Source organism: Schistocerca piceifrons, chromosome 5 (assembly GCF_021461385.2).
Source record: "Schistocerca piceifrons isolate TAMUIC-IGC-003096 chromosome 5, iqSchPice1.1, whole genome shotgun sequence".
NCBI lineage: Eukaryota > Metazoa > Arthropoda > Insecta > Orthoptera > Acrididae > Schistocerca > Schistocerca piceifrons.
Genome location: NC_060142.1, coordinates 472,342,947 through 472,362,839, shown reverse-complemented (window position 1 = coordinate 472,362,839; position 19,893 = coordinate 472,342,947). Strand labels below are relative to the sequence as shown.

The following is a 19,893-nucleotide window of genomic DNA, read 5'->3' as shown; positions in this document are numbered from 1 at the left end:
ATATGCTCCCTAAAATTGTACAAACAGTATCTAAAAATAAATTTAAGACAACATTGGGTCAATGGCTCAAAGGTAAAGCATTTTACTCAGTTGATGAATTTAAAGATTGTAATATGGCAGATTTGCTGTTTTAACATAGAGAACAGTACCTCTGCCTGTAGTAGGACCTAAATTTGTATCAATAGCTTAGGATAATGACATAGTGTTATCAACATGTATATGATAATGACATAGTGTCATCAACATGAATACTCCCTGCTTAATATAAATCTGTATAATGTTTTCCTTTTTATTGTAAAATTAATAATATATAAAATTGTACTACACTAAATTTCATATGATTTATTTATACATTGTTACAAGAATATAACGATCTTTATACTGTAATTGAACTTATTGACGAAGCCCATTGTATAAGAAAATACTGAACAGCTAATAAAGATTCTTATTCTTATTCATACACCTGCTGAATTGAATTTGTTCATTCTTCGTAGGTATCACAGAAATAAATTCATCGATTAGAATATTTTTCAGTGTTTGCAATGATTCACTCATCTCTGCATCACAAAGTATTTTTTCGTGTTAAGTTCTTACTTTTAGTGCTTCTCCTCCCCCAGTACCACCATTTGTACCCACAGTGCTGACACTTTGTTGTTCTGTATCATGAACTTGCACCAATTTTCTGCCAACACTGAACTCAAACTCATATATCAGTATAGATGTACCAGTATCAACCACTTAACCCTAAGATTAAATGAAAACAACAAGATATGCTGTTAAAAAAAATCCAAAATCAAGACCACTAAAACTCCTTTATTATAGCTTTTTTCAGTTCATTGCCAAGCCATATTCAGATCAATAAAAATTTTATCATTTGATTCATAATCTGTTGATCTGAATCGCCCTTATTGTCATATATAAGTTAAAGTAAGTCATCATATTCACATGCAATCATGTGTCCCTCATAGTGCTGTGCGAACAAGGAAGTAGCTGCATGATGCCTGTCAGAGAGAGAGCTCTCAACAACCATATGCTGCCTTTTATGATGCACCGTACATTTTATTTTATTTATTTATGTATGTATGTATTTATTTATTTATAACTCTTTATTCAGCCAAGGATCATCTCAAAATGATATAGGATTTGTCAGGGTAATACAATGAAATCAGTGGGTCAAAATATAAAAAGACACAGCATACATAATATGCTAGATGAGGATAGGACGGATAGTCTATGCGGATAGGACAGGTTGTTGGCTGTTGCCTTGATTAAGGAACCATCCTAGCATTGGCCTTAGTATCTAGGAAAACCAAGGAATACCTAAATCAGGATGGCTGGAGAGAACAACTCCATCCTCTTGAATATGAGATCAATCTCCTAACAGCTGCAGTGCCTCATTTGGTATGTCCCTATTGTATAATGTTCCTTGAGTCACACACTAATGACACCTGCTGGTAACTCCTGGACTGTTTCCTTTAACTTGTAATATAAAACATTGTTCCTCTCTTCATTGGTACACATTAAGGACACTTGCTGATGACTCGTGGACTGTGAAGATACTGCTGTGCCCTTGCACCAACTCCAGACTTCATTTTCGCCACATTTAATAATGCACATCTCAGGCCACCTAAAAACTTGAGTCTGTAGTCATTATCATCATGTAGTTTACAACATGATGTCTTTTTGAAAGAAATAAACCATGATAATGTACTCAAATGTGATAAGGTGCTTTTGTTATCCCGTTTCATTACTACCCAATATTCTAAGTGATTATTAATAGTGTAGTGTGCATTACTTTTGAGGATAAGTTTAGCTGCTTTTTTAGACAGACGTACTTAAGTAATCTTTTTCATTTCCTTTGGTAGTTTGAACTACCACTTTAATGTTGGTGGTGAGATTTGTGTGCCTCAGAGGTATGCTGGTGGCAGCTGTGTCAGATTGGTCAGAAGAAGAGAAACCAGACAATTAGTAGTCCACCTAGGGGCCCCCCTTTCTTGGGAGTATGTGGGAGGCAACTGCATGGACCTAAGTATGACATTACTTCCACATGCTTGTCAGGCTTTGCTTTGCATGTTTTCTTTTTCTTTCTGTTGGCCTTCCTTGGCCAACCCTGGTTCCCACATCACCCCCCCCCCCTTCCTCCCCCCTGGTGCCACCGCCCAGGTTGTTGTTTTTTAGGCCTGTTTTTCATTTTGTTTTTCTATGTTGTCAGAGGCAGAGGAGAAGATAGACTTTGGTATGGTGATGAGGACAGAAGAGGGAAATTGTTGCATGTATTCTCAGAGAGGCTGCTACAAACAGTGACTGATTCATATTCAGTGGCTGAATTCATCTGGACAACCATCTGCGTATGTGGAAGGGAATGGGTTACTACCACATAAGTTTTTCCTAGGTGACACGAGTATGGCTCTCTTTGTAAAAGAATACAGAGGTGAAACTTCCCCTCAGCAGTATCTCCAGGAGGGGATTATATTGATATCAAATATAGATGTGCTGGAGGAGGATGAAGAAGGAAAGGGCAAGCAGGACTATGAAGAGGGAAGAGAAGTTCAGGGTCGAAACATTGAATGTGTTCACATTATTACAGGCTGGCAAACTTGAAAATGCCAAACAAGAAATGATGAAGAATAGACAGGATTTATTAGTTATGTATGAAGTGAGATTTTTTTTGGGGGGGGGGGGGGTGGTAAGAGAGAGTTTGAATAGTGGAGAGTACAAATTGTCTTATTCAGGCAGGGAGAAGAGTGGCAACTGTGGTGTGGCAGTTGTGATAGGGAAACTGCTGATGAAAAATGCATTGAAACTGGAATACCCAGATGAAAGAATGATGATGAGTTCAAGAAATGACAAGAAGGATTTCATTATAATACAAATATACATACCAACAAGTCAGCACACTGATGAGGAAGTAGAAGAATATTATGAAAAGTTTGAAGAAGTTATGGATAAAGAAAAAAGAAACACTTGCATCATCACAATGGGGGATTTGAATGCTGTGGTAGGAGAGGGAAAAGAAGGGGGAGTGATTAGAAGATTTTCATTGGGAAATAAGATTATAGTGGTGAAGGCTGTTTAATTTCTGCAGAGAAAATTCTCTTGTGTTTGAAAGCACATTGTTTTAACGTGACAGAAGACAAAGATGTATATGGATACTAGATTGAATGACAACAGGTACCAAATTGATTATATCATAATTCAGAATATGTACAAAAACTGCCTGAAGAGTGCCAGAGCACACCATGAAGCAGAAATAGATTCCCCTCACAGCCTGGTGGTGGCGGACTTGCAAATAAGGTTGAAGAGAGTGAGAGGAAGAAAACCAAGAGAAAAATTTGACCTAGAAAGACTAAAGGAAGAAGATAAGTATACTGAAGTGGAAAACACATTTATGTCAAAATGGGATAGAGATCCCAATGGAGAAAGTGCAAATGAGGAATGGAAGAGAAGGAGACAAAATCTTAAGGATTCTGCAGAGGAAGTTGTAGGTGTGAGAAAGTTTTAGAGAATAAGGGAAGAATGGGTAACAAAGACAGTGCCAGGTAGGATGGAAGAAAGAAGGAAACAGAAGACAATAGGAACTGAGGAAGGGAGAAGAATGTGCAGAACACTGAATAATGAATTGGGGGATAGAAACAGAACCGACAAGGAAGATCTGGGTGAAAGTGAGATGTGAAGAAAGAGAGAAAATAGAAAAGGAAGGAAAATACAAAATGATGTATAGATTAGCTTCTGACCTCATCTTTGAAGCAAATAAAAGCAGGACAAGTATGGGAATAGAGAGAAGTGATGGTACTAATTGAGTCATTTTTATTTATTTATTTATTTATTTAGTCCTTCAAATCCTACCTGTATAGAATATATACAAGGGTATTGGACATGGTTAGGCATTTACAAGATAAAATACAGTTTGTATTGCATTTCTAAGGACTAGATATTGAAGTAATTTAACAAAGAATCATACATACAACAACACATTAGAGGCAACATACAAAGTAGAATATTCATAATGCATCTTTATTTTTGTTGTTTGGCTTCTAGGTACTCTGTCAGAGTGTAAAAGCAATGATCAATTAAATATGCCTTTAGTTCAGCTTTAAAACTGCAGAGTTTACCTACTGATGTAACATGGTTAGACAGATTATTGTAAATCTTTATCCCAGTATGTAGTGTGCCTTTTTGGCACAATTGATGTTCTCACCTGTTTCATATGATGGTCAGATTTTTGCTTTGTATTGTATGCATGTATATCTTCATTTTTTAATAAGACATACGGGCGTCTATCAATATATTGTTTGATGATGAAAACTGATGTTTCATAGATAAAAATGCAAGGAAGAGGAAGAACTCAAAGTTTATTTTGAATATGGGTCTGCATGATTTTGTATTGTTTACCCCTTTAATAATTCTTAATATTCTCTATTGCATCTTGAAAAGTTTAATATTTGTTGTTGCATTGCCCCAGAAGATTATGCCATATTTAATTACAGAGTGCACATAGGAGTAGTATACATTTAACAGGCTTTGCTGCAACAAGTTTTTAAGATCCTTATCATGTAGGAGGTTGTGCTTATTTTCTTTGCAAGTATTCAATGTGTACCTCCCATTTTGTGTTGTTCTGGAGCCAGGGTCCCAGAAATTTTGTGCTGTCAACACTTTCAAGAACTCTGTCCCAAGTTCGATTTATATGTTTGGTCGTGTCTTCCTTTTAGATTATAGAAGTTCAGTGTTACTGTCTCTTCTTTGTTTATAATTAGGTTGTTATAGCTGAACCACTGTTCTACACTGTTCATTGTTTGGATAGTGGAGTCTTTTAGTTTTTCTTCTGTTTTGCCACTAATAAGGAAGCTTGTATCATCTGCAAATTGGAGGGTAGTTTGGCAAAACTTGTTGTACATGAGATCATTGACATAGAGGAGAAACAGAATGGGTCCTAGTACTGATCCTTGAGGGACGCCATATATCCTGAATATTAGTAGCTGATTTTGTTATGGTCGATGTATTGCACATAGGTATGTCCTGAGCCACTCATTGGATATACCTCTAATTCCTAATTGCTCAAGCTTCTGCAGTAGGGCATTATGTTCAGTGACGTCAAAAGCTGTAGATAAATCAAGACATATGCCCGTCACAAACTCACTTGCATCCAGTTTTGCATAGATTTCATTAATAAATTCAAATATTGCACATTCAGTTGAATAGCCTTTCCTGAAGCCATGCTGTGCAGGAGAGGATTTTATTTTTATTTAGGAAATCAGACAATCTCTTATAAAAAAAAATTTCTAAAATTTTTGAAAATACGGGGAATAGGGCCATTGGTCTATAATTTGAAACACGTTCTGGATTTCCCTTTTTGAGCAGTGGTTTCAGTTTTGCTGTTTTTAAGCATGAAGGGAAGGTTCCTGATGCCAGCGAGCTGTTGCACAAGTGTGTCAAGGGTTCAGCTAAGGAAGACAGCATTTTTTAATAGGCCTAATTGCATCTGGTATTCCATCAATTCCACATGAGTACCCTGTTTTCAAGGTTTTTATAACTGATAAAATTTCTTCAGTCTTTGTGGGTGAAAGGAACAATGATATAGACACATTTCTCACTCTATTGGATGATGGAGGTGACACTTTGTTGTGTTCTTCCAGTCCACTCACCAACTGTTCACTTACGTTTGCAAAATATTTGTTGAAGGTCCCTGCAATTTTTGTTGGGCAAGAAATCATTTGTCCTTCATAACATAAGTTTATATTTTTATATTGTTTAGTTTCACTTGTTTGATTTTTTATAACTTCCCATATAGCTTTAGATTTGTTTTTTTAATTTTCAATGTATTTGTCATTTGCCATTGTTTTAGCTTTCCTTACAACATTTTTGAGGATCCTCTTGTAATTCTTCAGGTACATATGAAATTCATGAGGCATGTTCTGTGTCTTTGCTATATTGTGTAATCTTCTTTTCTGTGTGCAATAGATTCTAATACCTGTTGTAATCCGTTTGGTCTTTTGGAAGTTAGGTTGACATTTTTGTTTTTTTAATGGAAATGCAGTGTCAAAGTATGACATGAAGATTTCCATGAATTTTTCAAACTTTTTGTTAGTATTTTCACAAGTATACACTTCATACCAGGTTTCTGCACTTAGTCTCTGTATAAAGAAGTTTATTTGTTTGTTAGTGAATTTTCTTGTTTCTTTTACAAGTTCCTCTTTCTCAATTGTTTCACTTGGGGTGTGTAAAGCAATAAACTGTGCATAGTGATCACTGAAGCCAGTATTGAGATTTCTGGCACAGAAATTTGATTTACATTTGTGTTTATTAATATCTGATCAATTGTTGAGCTAGTTGTTGGTGTAACTCTTGTATCTATGGTGGCTTTTAGAGAAGAAAAGCAATGTCAAGAAATGTTAGGATTTTAGAACAATAACTTTGATTTCTCATGCAGCAAGAGTTCTACTACAGATGATAAAGAGGGAAAGGTACAAGAGATGCATTTGGACTACTAAGAATTATAGATGAGAGATACATTGGAAGAGGAAGAGAAATTTATGTTGTTTTCATGACTTGTAGAAAGCCTTTGATAGAGTACAGTGAAATAAATTAATGGACATTCTAAGAAAGAATAGTGTCAACTGGAAGGATAGAAGGCTAATTAAGAAGCTACACCTACAACAGAAAATATGAGTACAGATTGGGAATGAGATGACAGAGGAAAGCACTTTTGGAAGGGGAATGAGACAAGAGTTGTATCTTTCCCCAATACTGTTTAGATGATATTTGGAGCAAATTATTGAGAAATGTGTCAAATGAAAGAGAGGAGTGCAGGTTGTTGAAAGGAGGGCACAGTGTACTCCATTTGCAGATGATATGGTGTTATTGGCAGAATGTGAAAAAACTATTACTGGAATGCTAAAAGAATTAAATGAGACCTGTGAGGAACTCTGAAAGAGAATTAATAAGAGAAAGACAAAGTGTATGGTGATAAGTGCAAGGAAAGCAAGAACAACTACAAAGGCAGGACATGAAGGTATAGAACAAGTTAGTGCTTTCAGATATCTGGGAAGCCTACTTACAGATGATATGAGATGTAATAAGAAGGTGAAAACATGTATAAAAATTGCCAAGAAGGCATTTAATTAGAAGAGGAGGCTTCTGTGTAGGTGCATGGACAGGGATCTAAGGAAGGGTCTGGCGGGATACTTTATATGGAGCATGGTATTATATGGAGCTCTGACATGGACACTGAGAAAGAGGAAGAAAGACAACTAGAAGCATTTGAGATGTGGATTTGGAGGAGAATGGAAGGGATGAAATGGGTAGACAAAGTGAGAAATTAGGTGGTGCTGAATTAGAAAATTGAGGGAATGAATTATTCTTATGGTCCTTTTCTCCGGTTTAAAAACTGTGTCAATGTTTCGTGCCTTCAATCTTCAGAAAAGAATCCCATAGCTAAGAAATGAGTGTATGTAGGCCTAGCATGTCACCATAAGACATTGGCTGATGCCAAAAACTTAAGAGTCATGCTGATGACAGTCTTTTTTTCCAGTATCTTTGTGTGCCTGTTCCACATTAGTTGACAATGTTCATCCCTAAAAAGTTGTGTTTGTTACACAATCTGAAGAGTTATCTTCTGTGCTTAATGTGAAACTGTTGTTCTCTTTATGTTGAAGTGCACACTGTTTCTTTTTCTTTTGTTATGCATAATTTATTACATACCACTCAATTGTAGACATCTTTCAGATTTTCATGTTCTTGCTCTAATAGGAATTCTGATGACTACAATGTATCTGTCACCAGTAAAGAGAACTCTTCCTGCTTATCTGTCTGGAAAGTTATTGATGTATATTAAGAACAGAATTGGACCCATTACACTACCCCAACAAACACCTATATGTTTCCTGTTTGACAGTTGTTTTATTAAACATGTATCAACAGGAGATGTGAGAGCTATATCCACTTTTTGTGCCCTGTTTTCCAAGTAGAACTGGTACCATTCTTATTACATCCAGCACTTCTAGCTTGCTTCGTTATGATCAAGTTTTAAAAGCCTCAGACAAGTTTAACAAAATAAACATAACGTGATCATCCCTGTCAAAAGCTTCAAGTGTCACTTTTGTGAACTCAGTAATGGCTGATACTGTACTACCCCCACTTAAAAATTGAACTCTGGTTTGTTAAAAAGGATGTACTTACTCATGCAACCTATAACTTTATCTTTCATGACTGATTCAATTATTTTTGAGAATGAAGACAGTAGTGAAACTGAAAGTAGTTATCAATGCTGTCCGCAATTAGCTTTTTTTTTTAGTGGGGCACCATTTGTACATGCTTTAGATACTCTGGAAAAATACCTGAACTAAAGGACTCATTTATTATGTTTGTTAATGGAGCTTTTATGCTATCTATGCACACTTTCAGAACAGATCATGCTGTTGATTTGGGCAGAGGATGTAATTAATATACTGCCACTGACTTTTTTAGGGTAATGGGCAGATTTTGGTGCATAAAACCTCTGTATTTCAGTGTTATCAATTTTTCAGCACATATACATTTTGCTATTTTTTTCCATGTAGATACTGATAGACCTAATATTTATTTAAAAAACAAAAAGTAATGCCATGCCTAGAAATAGATTAAAATTGAGGTTGATATGTGATTTTTCATGTCACTAGTACTGCATTAGCATTCATATTCCTCATACAAAACTACTAAATTTATTGCACATTATTCCAGCTTAAGCTCACTGCTAAATTTAATTCAAGAGGCAGCTTTTTTTGTATCTTGATCATTACATGTTTTAATGTCATGCAATTTGACTGTTTGGTATTGCATTGCATCACAAGGTTTTATGAAATGTTGTTGTTGTTGTTGTTGTGGTCTTCAGTCCTGAGACTGGTTTGATGCAGCTCTCCATGCTACTCTATCCTGTGCAAGCCTCTTCATCTCCCAGTACCTACCGCAACCTACATCCTTCTGAATCTGCTTAGTGTATTTATCTCTTGGTCTCCCTCTACGATTTTTACCCTCCACGCTGCCCTCCAATACTAAATTGGTGATCCCTTGATGCCTCAGAACATGTCCTACCAACCGATCCCTTCTTCTAGTCAAGTTGTGCCACAAACTTCTCTTCTCCCCAATCCTATTTAATACTTCCTCATTAGTTATGTGATCTACCCATCTAATCTTCAGCATTCTTCTGTAGCACCACATTTCAAAAGCTTCTATTCTCTTCTTGTCCAAACTATTTATCGTCCATGTTTCACTTTCATACATGGCTACACTCCATACAAATACTTTCAGAAATGTCTTCCTGACACTTAAATCTATACTCGATGTTAACAAATTTCTCTTCTTCAGGAACGCTTTCCTTGCCATTGCCAGTTTACATTTTATATCCTCTCTACTTCGATCATCATCAGTTATTTTGCTCCCCAAATAGCAAAACTCCTTTACTACTTTAAGTGTCTCATTTCCTAATCTAATTCCCTAAGCATCACCCGACTTAATTCGACTACATTCCATTATCCTCGTTTTGCTTTTGTTGATGTTCATCTTATATCCCCCTTTCAAGACACTATCCATTCCGTTCAACTGCTCTTCCGAGTCCTTTGCCGTCTCTGACAGAATTACAATGTCATCGGTGAACCTCAAAGTTTTTATTTCTTCTCCATGGATTTTAATACCTACTCCGAATTTTTCTTTTGTTTCCTTCACTGCTTGCTCAATATACAGATTGAACAACATCGGGGAGAGGCTACAACCCTGTCTTACTCCCTTCCCAACCACTGCTTCCCTTTCATGTCTCTTGACTCTTATAACTGCCATCTGGTTTCTGTACAAATTGTAAATAGCCTTTCGCTCCCTATATTTTACCCCTGCCACCTTCAGAATTTGAAAGAGAGTATTCCAGTCAACATTGTCAAAAGCTTTCTCGAAGTCTACAAATGCTACAAACGTAGGTTTGCGCTTCCTTTATCTAGCTTCTAAGATGAGTCATAGGGTGAGTATTGCCTCACGTGTTCCAACGTTTCTATGGAATCCAAACTGATCTTCCCCGAGGTCAGCTTCTACTAGTTTTTCCATTCTTCTGTAAAGAATTCGCGTTAGTATTTTGCAGCTGTGACTTATTAAACTGATAGTTCAGTAATTTTCACATCTGTCAACACCTGCTTTCTTTGGGATTGGAATTATTATATTCTTCTTGAAGTCTGAGAGTATTTCGCCTGTTTCATACATCTTGCTCACCAGATGGTAGAGTTTTGTCAGGACTGGCTCTTCCAAGGCCGTCAGTAGTTCCAATGGAATGTTGTCTACTCCGGGGGCCTTGTTTCGACTCAGGTCTTTCAGTGCTCTGTCAAACTCTTCACGCAGTATCGTATCTCTCATTTCATCTTCATCTACATCCTCTTCCATTTCCATAATATTGTCCTCAAGTACATCACCCTTGTATAGACCTTCTATATACTCCTTCCACCTTTCTGCTTTCCCTTCTTTGCTTAGAACTGGGTTTCCATCTGAGCTCTTGATGTTCATGCAAGTGGTTCTCTTATCTCCAAAGGTCTCTTTAATCTTCCTGTAGGCAGTATCTAACTTACCCCTCGTGAGATAAGCCTCTACATCCTTACATATGTCCTCTAGCCACCCCTGCTTAGCCATTTTGCACTTCCTGTCGATCTCATTTTTGAGACGTTTGTATTCCTTTTTGCCTGCTTCATTTACTGCATTTTTATATTTTCTCCTTCCATCAGTTAAATTCAATATATCTTCTGTTACCCAAGGATTTCTACTAGCCCTCGTCTTTTTACCTACTTGATCCTCTGCTGCCTTCATTACTTCATCCCTCAAAGTTACCCATTCTTCTTCTACTGTATTTCTTTCCCCCATTCCTGTCAATTGTTCCCTTATGCTCTCCCTGAAACTCTGTACAACATCTGGTTTAGTCAGTTTATCCAGGTCCCATCTCCTTAAATTCCCACCTTTTTGCAGTTTCTTCAGTTGTAATCTACAGGTCATAACCAATAGATTGTGGTCAGAGTCCACATCTGCCCCTGGAAATATCTTACAATTTAAAACCTGGTTCTTAAATCTCTGTCTTACCATTAGATAATCTATCTGAAACCTGTCAGTATCTCCAGGCTTCTTCCTTGTATACAGCCTTCTTTTATGATTCTTGAACCAAGTGTTAGCTATGATTAAGTTATGCTCTGTGCAAAATTCTACCAGGCGGCTTCCTTATTCATTTCTTAGCCCCAATCCATATTCACCTACTACGTTTCCTTCTCTCCCTTTTCCTACTACCGAATTCTAGTCACCAATGACTATTAAATTTTCGTCACCCTTCACTATCAGAATAATTTCTTTTATTTCATCATACATTTCTTCAATTTCTTCGTCATCTGCAGAGCTAGTTGGCATATAAACTTGTACTACTGTAGTAGGCGTGGGCTTCGTATCTATGTTGGCCACAATAATGCATTCACTATGCTGTTTGTAGTAGCTTACCCGCATTCCTATTTTCCTATTCATTATTGAACCTACTCTTGCATTACCCCTATTTGATTTTGTGTTTATAACCCTGTAGTCACCTGACCAGAAGTCTTGTTCCTCCTGCCACCGAACTTCACTAATTCCCACTCTATCTAACTTTAACCTATCCATTTCCCTTTTTAAATTTTCTAACCTACCTGCCCGATTAAGGGATATGACATTCCACGCTCCGATCCGTAGAACGCCAGTTTTCTTTCTCCTGATAAAGACATCCTCTTGAGTAGTCCCCGCCCGGAGATCCGAATGGGGGACTATTTTACCTCTGGAATATTTTACCCAAGAGGACGCCATCATCATTTAACCATACAGTAAAGCTGCATGCCCTTGGGAAAAATTACGGCCGTTATTTCCCCTTGCTTTCATCCGTTCGCAGTACCAGCACAACAAGGCCGTTTTGGTTAGTGTTACAAGGCCAGATCAGTCAGTCATCCACACTGTTGCCCTTGCAACTACTGAAACGGCTGCTGCCCCTCTTCAGGAACCACACGTTTGTCTGGCCTCTCAACAGATACCCCTCCGTTGTGGTTGCATCTACGGTACGGCTATCTGTATCGCTGAGGCACGCAAGCCTCCCCACCAACGGCTAGGTCCATGGTTCATTGGGGGGGGGGGGGGGTATGAAATGTTATAATCAACAAATATATTTTAAATGAACTAATGAAGAGTTGACATTGATAAGTAAAGCAACCTGTAGAACCATAAGTACCAGAAAGGTTCTTGAGAGTTACGCATTCTCTCTGTGCTCTCATTTTATTTTTGTGTACATTATTATTAATTATTACTATTATTAGTGCATGTTTACTTAGTGGATGCAGTTATTGTTACTGTTAAAGTAAACTTTTGCTGCAGCATTATCGTGTGTGTGTGTGTGTGTGTGTGTGTGTGTGTGTGTGTGTGTGTGTGTGTGCATGTGCGCGCCAGGTCTTGGGTTCGATACCTTGTCACAATTACCACTTCCTTCTTCCTTCACTTCTGGCAATTTTTATTATTGTGAGAAATGCTGAGTTGTATCATGGTTTGGAGTCCACATTAAACTGCATATCCTCCTGTAACTGGCTGAATGAATCAGTTCATTCCACCCCCAATAGGGTAGCACCTAGTAAAGAAGTGCATTATTCAAACAACTTTCATGTTGAAGACAGCATTACTTTATGATGAGAGTAGTTGGAATCATTTTTTTTCACTGGCACACAACATTGAAATAGAATTGTGTTCATTTATAATTTCATATGAAAATTATGATAATAAAAATGGTAAATGTTAAATTGCTTTTCAAATCATCTCACAATCATTGTCTGCATCCGTATCCACATCCTCAATAAAACCAGTCCTATGAAATGTCAACATCCAAGAAGGATGAGTGCCTCATAACAGAGGGTGGGTCACAGTAGGTCAGTATTTATTGGGTCAAAAACTTTTTATGGGGTCACATAAGATACATGCATATTTACTGCTTTTTGTAGTGATATGTCAAATTGTTCAGCATATTTGGTTATTAAATGTGCACTGCTTCTTTCTTATTGGTAATTAAATTGCCCACATAGAATAATATATTTCATTGTAAAATCTGGGTAGTATTTCAGTTTTCAAATGCTTCTGAAAGTATTGGAATGTTAGTGATTGGGTGATAATTTTAAATCTGTGTTGATCGCTTATTGATCCCTTCTTGAACAGAGATTTTATTTCTGCCTAGTTTATTTGATAAAATATATGGTAATGTCACAATCTGAGGCCAGAAGAACCCCTAAAAACCTAAACATCAATGGGAAATGCTTCAATGGAGTGTCCTCTTTTAACTACTTGGAAGCCCTAATAACAAATGATAACAGTATTGGAAAGGCTATAAGGGAAAGAATACAAGCAGGAAACAGAGCTTACTTTGCAAATATGCAGCTTTTCAAAAATAGCCTTGTTACAAGAAAAACTAAACTGCTAATATATAATTCCCTAGTCCGCCCAGTTATCACATACGGCTCAGAGGTATGGACGTTGACAGAACACGATAAAAATGCTCTGAGAAGCATTGAGTGGAAAATGCTACGCAAAATCTATGGGCCAATAAGGGAGGAAGAAGGCTGGAGAATACGCTACAATGCCGAATTACAAGAGTTAATACAAGGCAGGGACATAGTAAAATTTGTGAAATCACAGCGAATACGATGGCTAGGACACTTGGAGAGAATGGCAGAGGATAGAATTCCAAAGAAAATGATGAAAGGTATGATCCATTCAGTTAGGCGAAAAGGGAGACCTAGAAGAAGATGGATCGATGAGGTAATAATGGATATCAGCAATATGGGAGTCCGGGGGTGGAAAAGAGCAGCAAATAACCGAGAAGTGTGGAGGAAGATTGTTGAAGAAGTCAAGGCTCACCAAGGCCTGTAGGGCTACTGAAGAAGAAGAAGTTTATTTGATAGTTTATTTGATATTGAAAGGACTGTTAATTTTTAGACGTAGTTGTTATCAATTAGGTTTTGTTTTTGGTAGGTGCATGGCATATATTAATGGAAAATTCATTAGTGATGTTCAACTTTTCTCTATATGAGTTGAGTATTTATGGCCAGGACAAATGAATCAGAACAGGAGAAGCAAACATATGTATCTAATACTGGTCATTAGCTTCATTTTATAAAATCAGTTATTGTTTAGTATCAATATAGGAGTAATGAACAGTTGTATTCTGCCATTATTAATTGTAGTGTTAAAATGTGGTCACAAATCTAAAAGCAGCTAAACACATTAAAAGTCTGTCAGAGAAGGGTGGAGGGAACCTTGTGGGTGTTTTGAGATCATTTGTGTATCACATGCATACAAGAAAGGACACTGAGCTTCAGAGTTCATGTCTGAGTTCAAATGTTTCTTTTTTGTCTGGGTGCATCAGTTCAAAAGTCAGAGGAAGGCAGGAGCCGTACTGCTTCCAATAGGGAAATAGCGAAGGGCCCAGTACCACCAGTCAGCTTTGACCCATGACATTGTCATCCTGGCAGACCCTGCCATTTTGCACTTGCACAGTACGGTGACCATGACAGCGCACAATACATGTGCAAAAATAGTATTATCAAATAACCTGTAATCCAATTGACTTGAAAGATTTTGTCATTCTAATGAGACAGCCACAGGAATTAGTGGGGGCAGACAAAATAAACAACATTCCTAATAGTAAATACGTAGAAAAACAAATACTTTTGCAAAAAATATAAATAGTGAAATTCACAAAAATCTGATACTGAAAATTTCACTTGACCTATATGGGTCAAAAGGAGCCCACAACACCACAAAAGTATAAATTGCTCAAAAAGCCACTATCAGAAACTTCACTTGATCTATAGATAGTTCAACGAAGCCCATGATAACAACAAACCACAACTCACAAATCTTGACTATTACCAAAAACTCAACCTGACCAAATAAACTACAATATACTCTACGATACTGACCAATATCAACTAATAATTATGAACGTCAACTAACAACCTAACTCTCAAAATCATAAAAAAACTACTGCAGCAGGAATGTTGATCCAAATATCTCAAAGAAAATTATGCACATAATCACATATCCATATTTCTTAAATACACTCCTGGAAATTGAAATAAGAACACCGTGAATTCATTGTCCCAGGAAGGGGAAACTTTATTGACACATTCCTGGGGTCAGATACATCACATGATCACACTGACATAACCACAGGCACATAGACACAGGCAACAGAGCATGCACAATGTCGGCACTAGTACAGTGTATATCCACCTTTCGCAGCAATGCAGGCTGCTATTCTCCCATGGAGACGATCGTAGAGATGCTGGATGTAGTCCTGTGGAACGGCTTGCCATGCCATTTCCACCTGGCGCCTCAGTTGGACCAGCGTTTGTGCTGGACGTGCAGACCGCGTGAGACGACACTTCATCCAGTCCCAAACATGCTCAATGGGGGACAGATCCGGAGATCTTGCTGGCCAGGGTAGTTGACTTACACCTTCTAGAGCACATTGGGTGGCACGGGATACATGCGGACGTGCATTGTCCTGTTGGAACAGCTAGTTCCCTTGCCGGTCTAGGAATGGTAGAACGATGGGTTCGATGACGGTTTGGATGTACCGTGCACTATTCAGTGTCCCCTCGACGATCACCAGTGGTGTACGGCCAGTGTAGGAGATCGCTCCCCACACCATGATGCCGGGTGTTGGCCCTGTGTGCCTCGGTCGTATGCAGTCCTGATTGTGGCGCTCACCTGCACGGTGCCAAACACGCATACGACCATCATTGGCACCAAGGCAGAAGCGACTCTCATTGCTGAAGACGACACTTCTCCATTCGTCCCTCCATTCACGCCTGTCGCGACACCACTGGAGGCGGGCTGCACGATGTTGGGGCGTGAGCGGAAGACGGCCTAACGGTGTGCGGGACCGTAGCCCAGCTTCATGGAGAACGGTTGCGAATGGTCCTCGCCGATACCCCAGGAGCAACAGTGTCCCTAATTTGCTGGGAAGTGGCGGTGCGGTCCCATACGGCACTGCGTAGCATCCTACAGTCTTGGCGTGCATCCCGTGCGTCGCTGCGGTCCGGTCCCCAGGTCGACGGGCACGTGCACCTTCCGCCGACCACTGGCGACAACATCGATGTACTGTGGAGACCTCACGCCCCACGTGTTGAGCAATTCGGCGGTACGTCCACCCGGCCTCCCGCATGCCCACTATACGCCCTCGCTCAAAGTCCGTCAACTGCACATACGGTTCACGTCCACGCTGTCGCGGCATGCTACCAGTGTTAAAGACTACGATGGAGCTCCGTATGCCATGGCAAACTGGCTGACACTGACGGCGGCGGTGCACAAATGCTGCGAAGCTAGCGCCATTCGGACGGCCAACACCGCGGTTCCTGGTGTGTCCGCTGTGCCGTGCGTGTGATCATTGCTTGTACAGCCCTCTCGCAGTGTCCGGAGCAAGTATGGTGGGTCTGACACACCGGTGTCAATGTGTTCTTTTTTCCATTTCCAGGAGTGTATATATGAAACACAATCCTCCATAACTGCCTTCCTCCCTTCCAAACCGCTCCGCCCCACCAACTAGTACCTAGCCCCAACACAATACAATATCCAAAATAGAAGTATAATTAGAAAAAGTAACATTATTCATAACTTTGGAAAAGCAGGAATAAAAACAATGCGAACAGAACATTAGCACTACCCTAACTCTGCCCCCCCCCCCCCCCAAATAAAAGCCCTTGCCAAACAAAATACTCAGATCTAAATTAAACAGTTAAACAATGCTCCCCATCTACCCACATAAATGTAACTTACAACCATTTTCACACCAATCTTTTTTTTTTTAAAATAATAAAACACACACACACACACACACACACACACACACACACACACACTAAAATGGACAATAGTTCTCATGCAAGCTCTTCCACCATTAGTACTCATAAAGATGAGACTGAAAAGTGGAAGAGCACTTCTTTTGCCACTGTATAATGGATTTCACAACTCCCCAATAACCCTCTGCAGTATTAAAGCCCCTGTTACATAATCTTCAAATTTGACACTGTGATTCACCACTAAATGGTGACAACTCTGTCACTGAACCTGTATAAGGTAAAAATGAGTCTGAAATAATAGTAGAATCCGCCTACCCACCACCTTAAAAACTACATCAGCATATCCAGCCCTGAAACATCGAACTCCCACTTCCAGGTTCCCGCAGCAGTACTACCTTTCTCAAAATTAACCTTCCCACAATTTTCGCAACCAACTCTGGCCACCCCTAATGGTCTTCTATAATTTATAAACTCAAAAGAAACCTCCCTACAAAAAGAACAACAATCTAACACAGACCTATCACTGAGGCCTGTTTTATGGGCACAAAACCCAATCGACGAGTGATAGCACCAACAAAAAGGTCAACAAAACGATAGCGCATTTGGTAGCTGGCTTAAACTTCTTGAATCAGCAACCCTCCTAATCAAACACCAAATATTGTCATGCTGCCACCACCACCACATATACTTGTCCTGATTTCAAGACCCAACAACTTTGATGAATTTAATTAATTCACTGCACAGTTGACATTTAACACATTCTGCCAAGAGGTTGTATAACTGCAGAAATTTAATTGTAGTGCCCATCTCCCCACTCATAGCGGCAACTTACATGCATACATACATACGTATTGGTTGTCACAGACACTGAAGATCATGCATGTGCCCACCTTATAGTGTTCCTTCATAGATGCCGATCTTGTGCACTTTGGATTCATTTCTCATGGACATCCAACTGCTGAAGGTCCTTCTGCAGTTCATTCTTGCAATGCTCTCTTGGTTTTCCAACTGGAAGAGTTCCATCAGATTTTCCCATAAGCACAGCTTTGGCCAGCATGTTTCTGACCTCCTAGCAATGTGCCCTGCCAGGCTTATTCTCTGTGCTTTCATTTTCTGTACTGTGTTCAGTTGTTTCTTTAGGTCTTAGAGTTCCTGGTTCTTTCTATGTCTCCACGTGTTCTCTTCACAGATTGGTCCAGAGATCTTTTTCATGATTTTACATTCAAAGATCAGCATGTTCTCTTCGTCTCTCTCTCTCTCTCTCTCTCTCTCTCTCTCTCTCTCTCTCTCTCTCTCTCACACTCTCACTCTCCCTCTCTGATGATGCTTAATGTTTCTGTCCCATAAAACAACACCTGTACCATCAAAGCATCATAGGCTTGAAGTTTAGTCTTAACTGACAGTTAATTTTTCCTTTGGATGACATTATCTGCCTCAGGCTGAAGTATGTTTAGAGCCATTGACAGTATGTTGATTAATTTCTTGTTTTAGGTTATTATGCCTGTTGAGGGGTTGTGTTTGTGTTGTGTTATGTTGTGTTGTGTTGTGTTGTGTTGAGTTGAGTTGTTTCGGGGAAGGAGACCAGACAGCGAAGTCATTGGTCTCATCGAATTAGGGAAGGATGGGGAAGGAAGTCGGCCGTGCCCTTTGAAAGGAGCTGTTCCGGCATTTGCGTGGAGCGATTTAGGGAAATCATGGAAAACCTAAATCAGGATGGCCAGACGCGGGATTGAACCGTCGTCCTCCCGAATGCGAGTCCAGTGTCTAACCACTGCGCCACCTCGCTCGGTATATGCCTGTTGAACAGGGTGCCAAGTTACGTAAAATTTTCCACTCTGATTATATTCCCTGTTCCAACCTGCAGTGGGGCATTATTAGGGGCTTTTCTGGATACTTGTATCATTTTAGTCCTCTTCATTTTAATCCTCAGTCTTACTGGCATTTGTTGCTAAGTGCTCTAAGGTTTCTGCCATCTCTTCCTCTGACTCCACTATGGCTGCAATGTCATCTTCCTATCCCAGTAGCTGTGTTATTCGAATTAGCTTCACCCCTTTACCTTCTCTTTCTATTTCTTCAAATACTTTCTCCAGCACCATGTTAAAAAACAGGGGTGAAATGGCATCACTTTGTCACATGCCTGTTCTGATAGTGACTGTTCTGATGCTGAATTCCTTGAATAGCTCCCCTGGTATTTCACCTTGGTTTTTATGTCTGTTGTACACACCTTCACCAAGTTACTTGACTTTCTTGATATGCCGAGCTCCCTCAGGATGTTGTACGTGCTTAATCTGTGTGTACTATCCTACGCTTTTGAGAAACCTATAAACGTTACTAGGAATCAGTGGTTGAATTCTCAGGACTTCTTCCAGATCTGTCTCACGGTGAAAATTTGATTGACGTTCCTGCTCGAAAACCTGCCTGGTACTCTCCAACAATATTTTTCAGCAAAAGGCTTCAGCTTTTCAAGAATTATTAGTGACAATTGCTTTGTATTGTACACTTAATAGAGAAATACCTCTATAATTACTACAGTTTCCTTTTATTGTTCTTGCACTCTCCTCCTTTCTCCATACCTCACACATGAGATTGTATATCTCTTTCTGAAGTGTTCCACCTCCAGTCATCAACATCTCTATTGTTATCCTGTCTTCTCCTGGTGCTTTATTATTCTTCAGTTTGAGTTCAGTTAGTAATTCGTAAATTTCATTGTCAGATCTATAACTATTAACAAAACGGGGGGGGAGGATGTTGGACTTGCAACTGCGAAGGACACAATGAACTAACAATTCCAAAGCCGATAACAAATCAGTAGCTAATAAGTAACTGTGTTGAAATAACTAACAAGCCAAAAAAAAAAAAAAAAAAAAAGGCAAACTTCCAGAACACAGAGTAAAGTACAGCACTAAGTCAGTGCCTCACTAACATCACTCACTTACAGTCCCTTACAACTCATAAACATAAACATTCAGCCCTAGAGAGCACCACCACAAACCACAGAATGGCCTCTCCAAACATGATGCATTTCAAATATGCCATGCAAACT

General features: G+C 39.1%; 1 protein-coding gene across 2 annotated transcripts in view; it reads left to right on the top strand.

Moving 5' to 3' along the window:
- The window catches only part of LOC124798566 (protein O-mannosyltransferase 1), a 163,266-nt gene that overhangs the window by 3,749 nt on the left and 139,624 nt on the right, over positions 1–19,893 (top strand). The gene's annotated exons all lie outside the window — the stretch shown is intronic.